Below are 11576 nucleotides of genomic sequence, written 5' to 3'. Positions count from 1 at the left end.
TAAGAATGGCGTGCTTTATCAGTGTACAAAATTTTTATTTATTCTTCAGGTACCACCACTTCAAATTTCACTGTCTTTTTCCTCTCTTTCTTTCTCCCTTTCTTTCTTTCTTTCTTTCTTTCTTTCTTTCTTTCTTTCTTTTTTAAGGCAGGGTATCCCTTTGTAGTTCAGGCTGGCCCTGAACTCACTATGTAGCCATGGTGATCCTCCTGCTTCAACCTCCCAAGTGTTGGGATTACAGGGGTGTGCCATCACCCCTGTCTGTCTTTATCTTTCTTATATATATCATAAAAGAAAAAATGTCTTTCTTCTGCCTTTCATAAAAATTGGTCCTCTTTCTTTTTTAAAATATTCAATATGGTGTCTTTTTAAAAATTAGTACCATTAAGTGAAATATATCAGACACACAAACTTAAACACATGTGGGTTCTCTCATATGAAAAACTGAAAATACAAATAAGAGCAAAGTAAAGGATTGATAAAAGGAAACAGGTACATAGATCTTGAGAAGGACACCAAAAGTCCTCTTTCTTTTAGCACTAATTTTATCCTGCTTTTGATTTTTTTCTTTCTTCCCATGTCTGTCTCACTGGTATATTAGGTTACCATAAAGACAGGACTCTTGGCTTATTGATTCTCAAATTTGCATAGTGTTTTGGGTGTTCTTAGTACTCAAGAGGTATTTTTAAAAACAAGTCATTTGCAGTTGAAGCCTCTAGTGAACCACTCATGGTGTTTGTTGGGAGCTCAATGTTTTGTATTTCAGAGTAGCATTTTCTCCTGCACTACCTACACTACTTGTGTACATTTAGGGACACTTATTTGACCTTTAGAGACTGCTGTCCATTTTAAACTGTCATTTTTTGATGTTAGGCCTCATTTCAGAAGCCACCAAAAAGGTTTCTGTTACTCTAGGAGAGTTCCTCTAGGTTTCGATTCCCCTAGCAATGCATCCAGGTATGCTGCTTTCTTCTATAGTTCATGTTCATCTGCCACCCTTTATGGGGGCTTCTGCCATCATTCAGGTCAGGGGCTTTGAGGGCATCTTTAAAATACCTTACTTTGGGAAGTAAAATGGGCATGCTGCAAGCCAGCAGAGCACAGTTATAAGCAGCCTCCTAAGTGTGTGTCTTCATATACAGTGTCTCCCACTTGACTTTATGAGTCCTGAAGGGAATAAGGAGGGAAAGAAAGTATATGGAGAGGGATGATTTAGATTTCACTTTTGAGCTTTGGGGTTTCATGTCTACTCTGAAACATAAAAGGGCTTGGCATTACACTGATCTATGGTTGTACCTCTTCTAAAGCTATGCTGACCATGAAAAGGATGATCATTGCTGCCAAACTTCTTTTTTAATTTATAGATTTATTCCTAGCAATAGTCTTATATTTGGTGACTGTAATCAAAGAATAAATTTGCATGAAATGGAGATTCTTTTGGCAAGCCTGGAGAATATGGAAACAACAGTGATAGTGTATCTCACTTTTGTGAATGATGCATCCATTTTTGTAATGGTAAAAATGAGAAGGCTCAGAGTCATCTTCAATACCATCATAGGCACAGACCTAGTTCAGGGTCTGTACATGTGCCTCATATATATCTGTAAACTGGGTCCACCTCTGTCTCTGCAACTGTCTCCTTTTCCAAGCAGATAATCATCTCTCCTTTGTTCTCTAGACTAGCATTCTTTCTGGCTCCTTTCCAATAAGTTTTCCACACTGTGGTTACAGTGATCTTTTTAAAAATGCAAATCTGATTATGCCACCCCCCTGCTTAAAACCTTTCAAAGGCTTCCCATTGCTCTTAAAGATAAGACCAAAATCCTTACTGTGGCTCTTTAGGCCTTGCTTCTCTGACCCCTGCTTGAAGTTGCAGCCTCGTTGCTTACTGCTTCCCATCATTCCTCACTGTCCAGCCACATAGGCCTTCTTTCAGCAACTCAATATCATCTTGCTCTTCCAGCACTTAGTTGGGATGAGTAAATACTTGGGCACTTTATGGTCTAGTATCTGTGTGCACCAGGGGATGAGTAACATGCGTCTTCTCTGCCTTGTTCATGTCTACATCATCTACTTACAGTACAGGACAGAGACTTACTGAGACATTTTTAGTCAAGGAATAAATTTGCTATTCCTGTTACTTGTCTTCAGCAGACTTTAAAGTCAGCATGGCCTTTAGGCCCTTATTCAGGGCGTAAGGTTCACCACCTTCAGGGGCCAGCCAGGTGTCCAGAACATTATAGGTCCTGGGCAAACATCTATAGCAAATCGACTTTTAAGTCACCTCCAACACTAGTCCAGAGTCTTGGGACTCAAAGTGGGATCATTCCAATGGCATCAGCATTGCTAATGAGCTTGTTAGAAAATCAGAATCTTGGGAACCACCTGGGTTTTGCATTTTTCCCCTATGTACTGCTATTTTGTTGTTGAGGTATAGAATATGTACAAGAAATTGTGCAAAATGTTTTGAACTTTCTCATAAGTGTGCAGCTTATTGTGTTACTGGTGTTACCTCTTCCCAGATCAAATGTAGAACTTACCTAGCACCCAGCAGGTTTTCCATCTTCCTCTTTCCAGTCAATGGTCTCCAAGATGTGACAACTAGTTCTTTTATTACTGTTAATTAGGTTGTTATCATTCTACATTCTTGAACTTATAAAGTACCACTATTTTTTAATTAATATTTCAAAATTTGAGTTTTTGCAAAATACCCAGGTTAGCTGCGTGCACATCAAATTTGAGAAGTGTTGCTTTGGAATATTCATCCCAACCCCTGGCTTCACATGGCTATCAACTAACCCCCAAGTGTTACTCTCAATGATTTGGACTGAAATTCCCTTAAGTGAGGCTGGCCTTAGGATTTTCAGAAAGTCTTTGATTATAATATGCAGCCTGAATTGCAAAACACTGCTCTATATCTCCATAAGTTATATTGCACAACTCCTCCTGTCCTTCCAGTCCATGCTGGGAAAGAATAGTCACATCCTCTCACAATGAAGCGGTCTTGCCTAGAGCAGATTTTGCCTGCATTCTTGGTTTACCACTTTGCTCATCTCCCACCTTCTGTAGAACGTAGAGGAGATACACTGAAGCTGTGTGTGAGCAATGATATACTGGAGCTGCTCAGCCTGACTCATGAGAGCAGAGTGTGTACTTTTTTCCAACTGTACATTCAATGACATTGTGTTGGTCACTTGAACCTGGCTATGGTGGGAGTATTAATACCACAGAAATTGACAACCCTACCAACCGGGTTCTGTTTTCTCCCCAACCTCCTCTTCTTCCTTGAGAGCTAGCTTGCTATCACACATTCTCCATAGGTAATTACTGCCAAGGAAGAGGGCTTGCTCTAGTAAAAGTTGTTGTAAAGTGGTTGTTTTAGTAGTTCTCTAGCAGTTCTCTGAAGCTCTCTCTTTTGCTGATCTCTTACTGTTTGGCAATAAGTAATGTTGATAGGTGTAAGTAAGCGTAAGTAATGTTGGCAATTCTTCCAATACTTTGTAGGATATAAAAAGGCAAATGTGCTTAGTTGTGTTTTTCCATTCAGTGTGGCTGGAAACCCTTAGAATCATGTTTCCAGCAAGGCTTATTGGTCTTGCTTAGGCCATTGTACACAGTGCTGTCTATGATTGTGTTATGGCTTGTGCTTAGATATCCCTCTCCCCAAAGCCCCATTGTCATAGGTGGGTTTTTTCGCAGGTGGCTGAATCTAGAGTTTATGATTGATTCATAGTGCAATTCTAGAATTGAGTGCTAGGACTAAGGGTGGATGATTACTGAATTAGTCCACTGATTGGTTTGGCACTGTCCTAATCCCCACAGTACAATATAAGGGACAAAAAGAGGCTTGTCTTGTCCCTTGCTTGCTTTTCTACCTTCTGCCCACTATGAACTGTTCCTCCTCTGTGATACCTGTCTGCTATGCCATCTTGCCTTGGAGCCAGCCAAATATGGACTAAAAACTTTGCAAACTGTGAGCCAAATAAACTTTTTCTCCTTTAACTTTTGGGCGCTGGGAATTTTGTCTCAGCAATGGGAAAGTAACTAAGACAGACTGTACACAGACAAAATAGTAGCTATCAGTGATAGCTTTCATTACTGTATCTTACAGGTTTCTGTTGACTCTGGTGTCCTCTTGTAATTGATATCTATCTATCTGTCTGTCTATCTATCTATCTATCTATCTATCTATCTATCTATCTATTTGGCTTATTTGGCTTCTATTGATCATTGAATTCCACTGATTACATAGTGATTCAATGTATTTTGCAGACACAACATGTAATAAAAATATGGTGAGTGTTTGTATAAAAAGTAAAAGATTTTTACAGGAAAAGACACATGGCCATTAATTCCCCTCAAAATATTCCCCCTTTCTTTAAGCACACTTTTACCATTGTTATTGCCACTTTATGAAACATTCTGGAAGTCCTCTTTTCGGAGTGTCTGTTTGTAGTTGCTGTAGTATTCTGAACTCATTCAAAATGTTTATGGTAATTTGTGTAAAAAAAAAAGCATTAAAGCATGTCTTCCATCCATCTTATTTACTGGACCCAGCACCATATGACTTCCCCAAAGTCAAAGTGACTATAAAAGGTTAACATTTTGAACCAATTCAGGACATTGAGGCAGCCATGACCGCACATAAGACATGAAAGAGAACTTCCAGAATCTGGAGAGGGAAAAAAATTTTGCCAGCTGTTTCTCAGACATAGGATTAATATCTAGAATATATAAAGGACTAAAAAAATCAGACCCCTCAAATTTAAACACCCAATACAAAAATGGGCATCTGAAATGAATAGATGGTGCTCAGATGAAGAAGTACAAATGGCAAATAAATGTATGAAAAAATGTTCAACACCACTGGTAATTCAAGAGATGCAAATTAAAACAACACTGAAAGAATGGCTCTTATCAAGAGATTTACCAATAACAAATGCTGGTGGGGCTGTGGGGGAAAAGGAACCCTTCTGCACTGTTGGTGGAAGTGTAGACTGGTGCAACCATTGTGGAAGTCAGTGTGGAGATTCCACAAAAAACTAACACTAGCCCACAGAGCACAACATTAATTTTGTCATAAAGGCACATAAACATGGGTCTGTCAGACCCACATTTTATTATTTAGAATATTTCTATTGATGAATTATTAATTTTAATTTTGAGTTTTATTATATTAAATAACAAGTACCTAACAGGACAAAATCAGAAAAATAAAGTGTTGAATTTTTAATATTTATTGAGTGCTCAACAGCAACTGTTTTTTGGTGTACAAAGTCTAAAAGAGAACAACACAAATAAATTCTATATGAACTAAAATAAAAATACCAATAGCACTTTACAAAAAAAAAATATTTATTTCAGTTGTCACACCTAAAGCAGTTTCCACACATGACAGCAGCAAGTTCCATATACCTGTATCCCTTATACTGATAGCACATGTCTTTTGGTTTCCTGGCCTTTTGTAGGACATGCTTAACATCTAATTGATCTTGCTGTTTTGTCAGGAGTTTCTTATTATATTGTACAATGTATAGTTAACAGAAACATAAAATATCAATAAAATAAAGTATTAAATTCTTAATATGTATTTTGCATTTAGAATAGACATCAGTATTTTCACATCAGCTATGTACTTGCTTACAAAACCTATAAGATAACATCAGAAATAAATTCCTGCATAAATTACATTGAAAATACCAATATCAGAAATAAAAACCTGTGTGAACTGCAATGTAAACACAAACAAAACTCTACCACAGAAATAATCTTCACTTCAACTGTCACATCCAAGGCAGTCTTCACACATGACAACTACGTATTCCATACACAAGTATTGCTTACACTGATAGCACATGTGTTTTCTTTTCCTGTCCTTTCTTATAGGGCACAGTTGACATCTTTTTGGCTTTCCTCTTGTCATAGTAGGACTTTGTGATGCTGCTCCTACCTGCCTGTTCAGCTGTCCGCTCACCAGTGTGCTCCACAATTTTTTTGTGTAGTTCCCTGGGCAGAAACATTTTGTTTTTCCTCTATTGTAAATGATTTCTTATGAATTCCAGTCTCAATCCTCTAAAAAAGTTTCTCTGTGATATTTTTCACTTGTTATTTTCTTTGTAAACTATCAAACTATTTATGCCACACATGTTTAGGATTAAGTAAAACACAACCATTGGCCAATGCTTTCTGTTTTGGGTGACATCCTAGTTGCGACATAACTCATCAACAACATCTACTCTACCTTTGGTTTTGTTGTAGAAAGTGTCCATCTGAAGCTTCCATTTTGTCAAAGTTTCCTTGTTAATATTTCCATCATGGTGCAATATTGACATCAGCAGTACCCATTTGTTTTTCTTTGCCATATATGAGGCCAATGTAAATCTTTCTGAAATCTAAAGATTGTACTATACAATTCACTGTTTTAAAATTGCAACTTTCCATTTGGGATTTCTACTTCGTTCCTGCATACAATTCCTGCACTGTCAATTTGTGCTCTGTTTGCAAATTTCATGTTGATTGGAAACTGGTAAAGCAATTGTCGAATGTCATATTCTGATTAGATTGGGAGATGGGAGCAACAAGTCTGTTCACAGCATTATTCGATTTATTATTATACAAATAAGGACCTGATAGCTGAGTTCCAGGATAAATGTCTAAATTGAAAGCATAATAAATTTTCACACCTACAAGGGCATAAATTTTTATGCCATATTTTGACTCATCATTTTTCCATAAGTCTTTTACATTCCTGTGATTACCATGAGAAATCCTTGCTAAGTACAGCAGACTTATGAATACTTTCAGTTCAGTTAGTGAGGTGTCATAATAAATATATTTTTGAATATGGCTATTGGTGCATACAGAACATTTTATTTGCATTTCAGCCTTTGTGTATTTATTTCACAGCATCTTGTAGCATTTCATCTGTTACAATTTATAGCATTTAATATTAGCGCTGGCATTCTGTCCAATACTTTTCACTCCTGCCAAGACCTTCTCTATATTTTCAAACCTAGTTCTAGCATTGAATCTTTCCATTTTATTGCACGGCCATTTTGCAACATTTCAACTAGTCAAATATGTACTCACATTGCTGTTTTCTTCATCATTTGAATCAAGGGGGCCTGCATTCCTTGTGTCTGTATCAGTCAATTCTTGCTCCATTTCATTGTTACAGGAACTCTGGCTCACATGGCCAATGTCAAAGTCATCATCTTCATCATCATCATCATACACCCACACCTCTCTTGTTATGAAAATATGTATTTTATCATAATGGATCATTATCATCATCCATGCATGAGCAATCTGCTGATTCACTTTTGACCTCCTCCAACATTTGCAAATCTGGTTTTTCAGGTGCCATTGTACTGAATTTGGCTACTTCTACCAGAAAAATCAAAAGAAAACTTTTTAAAAACAAATTCCAGAGTAGGTGGACCCTCTATGATGTGTGAGTAAACATACACAAAATCAGTTAGATGAAGCATAATGTGGGTAAAAATCCTGTTTTGCCACTTCTGCACACATGCAAACACCTTGCTGTTCTTCATACCAAGTGAACAAATATATAGAGAGCTTCCTGTATCCCTCAGGAAAAGGTACTGAGATGCACAGCTCGCTACTATTATGATAAAGTACATTTACAGTAGAAAAGTAAGAGATGGGTCCTGTGGACCAGGTATCCTGCTTGGCAGGCTAAAGGTTCTAATTGACCCAGCTATTCCCCTTCTTGGTATTTTCTTGAAATAATTAAAAGCATCATACCACAAGGATATATGCATGCCACATTTATAGCTGCAGAATTTGTTATAGTTAAGTCTTGGAAACAACCCAAATGCCCATCAACTGAGAATGGATAAATAAGATGGGTTCATATATATATAATAGAGTACTACTCTGCCATAGAGAAGGATAAATTTGAGGCATTTCTAGGTAAATGGATGCACCTTGAGACCATACTCTAAAGTGAAATAAGTAGGGCACATATGTTTAAATATTGCATTGTTTTTCTGGTGTGAGAAACCAAAAGGGTAAATAAGAACCAAAAGGTATAATTGATTTTGGGAAGGGGATAGAAAATGTTCAAGTGGGAAAGGGAACAAGGGAAGGGGGAGGGGGAAAGGAAGGAAGAGAAAAAAAAGAAAAAAATACAAGAAAAAATGGAAACAAACTTTTGTCAATAAGAAGAGGAAGAGAGGTTGAAGGGAGGGGAGAGGATTGGGAAAAAAAGAAGACTCAAGATATATCAAGGCGCCAGGGATTTAGCTCAATGGTTCCACTACCTGCCTCGCAAGTGCAAGGTCCTGAGTTTGATCCCTGGTACCATAAAAAAAAAAAAAAAAATATATATATATATATATATATATATATATCATGTACAGGTATAAATTCCCTAAGTTGGATGCTATCATTATGCATATCTAAAATGTACCAGTAAAGTGAATTTTTAAGAAGTGGCAAGAATGATGAGATAAGTGTGTTCAAAGCAAGGGGGAATATTTTGTGGGAAATGAATAGCAATGTGTTTTTTAGTATAATGATTTTTAAAATTAACTATTGGTACATTTTAGGTATACATTATGATCACATTCATCATTGGGAATTTGTACCTGTACATGATATATCTTAGTACGTGTTTTTTCCGTTTCCCTTCCCTCCCTTCCAACCCTCCACTTTAAAAAAGTAATCATTTACTGTATTTTTGATCATGGCTTGTGAACCTGTAAAACAGCACTGATGAAGAATTTAAGGTTCTTAGTGGTTAAAAAGACTCTGGAGTCAGGGAGATGTTTTTGAATTCTGGCCCTTCTGTTCCTAGCTGGGTGAGATCATAGGCAAGTTATAATGCCTTTTAAGTTTCATGATCCTCATCTGTAAAATCAGTATTAAAAATATTTGTGGGGTTGTTGTGATGATTGATTCAGATAAAACAAGAAATGAATTAAGCCTCAAACATGATACATAATAAAAATGTCTTAGGTTGGACCTCAGGAGCAGATCCTCAGACTAGAATTTGGGTGGAAGTAGTTTGAGAAGTTGTTATTGACTGAACGTTGGTGTTTTGCATAAAATTCATATGTTGAAATCCTCATCCTAAATGTGAAGGTATTAGGAAATGGGCCTTTGGGAGGAATTAGTGCTTTTCTTAGAGATACCACAGAGCACTTTCTTGCTCTCTTTTTGTCATATGATGACAAAAGATTTTAGATAAAAATGTCCCCCCACATTCTCCTGTGTATGTGGAAGGAGACTGAATCATGAGGTGCTATACTCATTGGTGGATTCATGTATGGATGAGTTCAGTAGCTGAATGTGCTGTTTGGTTGGACATGAGTCACTGGAGGTGTGACCTGGAAGGCTTTATTCTTATCCCTGGCTTCTCTCTTCTCTCTGCTTCCTGGGTACCATAAGTAGAGCACCTTTTTGCTGCTTGCATCTATGGCATCCCATTTCTGCTGTAGCTAAAACTGTGAACAAAACTAAATCTTTTCTCCTTTAAATTACAGGTATTACGTAGTTTGTTCCAGTGACAAAAAAGTGACTAAGACTTCACATGAGGTGGAGCCTATGGAAGGCAATTTAGGTCATGAGGGTGGAGCTCTCATGAATAGGATTAGCACCCTTGTTAAAGACATTCCCATGTTTGCTCTCTTTTTGCCTTGTGAGGACACAAGGGGAAGTTGGAAACCTACAGTTTAAAAGAGGGCTCTCACCAGAACCCGGCCATGCTGGCATCCTTATCTCACCCTTCCAGTCTGCAGAACTGTGAGAAGTAAATCTCTGTTGTTCATAAGCCATCCACTCCTTGGGAGTTTGTCATACCAGACCTAACTACGACACAGATGATCCCAGAAAATATTGGTGGAAGGTGAGGAAGGGAAGGAAGGTAATCAAAGGTATATGATTAGGAATATTTACACTGTGAGCAGCTGGAATTTAGTCCCACTGGGGAACTCTGAAAAACAACCTAGAATTTAGATTTTAGGGCTATTTCATTAGAAGACAGAGGAAGCTAATGTATTCATCCATCAACTCCTGTCAGTCATTGGTTCTTAATTCCCTGACATTACAACCTTCTAAGTAATGAGCAGAGCAGGATCCAATGTCTAGCAAGCCCTGAAGCAAAAGAAGGTAATTAGGGGCTGTTGGAAGGTCTGCTGGCATGCAGTCAAGGGGGCATATGCAAGCACTGGCATCCGTGGTAGCTCAGTAAACACTCAGTAGTAGTAGCTGTATATGGAAGAGTTCTCCATAATAGAAACTCGTTAACTCATCTATGAGTTAAGTCATCACTGAGAGGCAGGATAATATAATTAAAGGAACATTAGTTCATCTAAGATTTATCATAATTCTAATATTCACAAATGTCTTTTGGCATATTTTTTATTCAGTGTGCACATTGCTGCTTTTGGGGATTAAAATTACAAAAAACTCATGCAATTTTATTTTTCACCTTTAGTGATGCCAAACAGTACTGTTGTATCCATTCAACTCTACCATGATAAAGGACAGATTTATGTAGAGACTGTACAGCTCACCAGAAAGACCACAGGATGTAGAAGGATTTGGAAATCTTTGTGAAGTCTTGGCTCAATCACGTAGCATTTGTGTGACATCTGGAAGGAGCACTATCTCTCTAGGTTTGCACTGCAAAGAAGGATTGCCTTCCTCTGTATTTGGTGATGGTGAAGGCACACGGAGAAGCAGTGCTTTGAAGTGAGGTCTTCTGGGATGCTGAGGTGTACCTAGGAGCACCAGATCTTCTGTCAGCCCAGAGAGCAGCTTCTGGCTGCTTTAGCAGGGGCTGGTCATCACTGTAGGACTTTATGGCTACCGCATATTTCACCTATGCCATCAACACTGCAGTAATCTGTGATCTAAAGATGCAGTGACTCTCCTAGGGACTTTAAACACATTGATGTAAATCAGCCGGTTCCAAGGATCCTGTGCAGTGTTTGTCTTTAATGGAGAGTGTGGCTGCCTCTTTCATTTCCTCCTGGAAAATGGTGTTGATATCAGTCTCTGATTTTCTAGAGTATTTCCTTGCCTCCTTAGACTTGTTGGAAAGAAATCAATGCAAAGTGTTAACATAACTTCATTCTTCCGTGTTTGCATATCTAAGCAATGATCATGTCAGATTTGGAGAGCGGAAGGTGTTTTTGCTTACCATTTTGTGAATTAAGTTCTACTCATATACAATGTATCGGTTTTGAATTACTAGATTATAACTGGGTAAGTATTTAAGTGGAAGACTTTAAAATGTCAAGAATTTAGTTCATTTTGTGGTCTTTAAAGAACTATTTTTTCTATAAAGTAGGTTATCCAACGTAAGTTTTTTCTTGTAGCTCCACATCAGAGCAAGTCATTTTTAACATGTACATATTGTAAACATGCAGTGTAGCATTCTAGCAAATTAAATACTCTCAGTATGATGTAAGTTAGTCCTGCCAGGATTTGTGTTTCAAGTTGTACTGCAAAATTATATACATTTAAAAAATTCTATTGATGGAGAAAAATAACTGTCTCTTTATTGTTTATAAATTTAAACACATTTGAAGTCATCCAGAGTTAAT

General features: G+C 37.5%; 1 protein-coding gene across 2 annotated transcripts in view; it reads left to right on the top strand.

Moving 5' to 3' along the window:
• Positions 1-11576, top strand: part of Cpne4 (copine 4) — a 535814-nt gene that overhangs the window by 52156 nt on the left and 472082 nt on the right. The gene's annotated exons all lie outside the window — the stretch shown is intronic.

This window comes from Heterocephalus glaber, unplaced genomic scaffold (assembly GCF_053883595.1).
Source record: "Heterocephalus glaber isolate CG9 unplaced genomic scaffold, H.glaber_assembly_v1.0 deba00001504, whole genome shotgun sequence".
Taxonomy (NCBI): Eukaryota; Metazoa; Chordata; class Mammalia; order Rodentia; family Bathyergidae; genus Heterocephalus; species Heterocephalus glaber.
The sequence above is the reverse complement of the archived record's forward strand: the minus strand, read 5'-3'. Positions and strand labels throughout refer to the sequence as shown.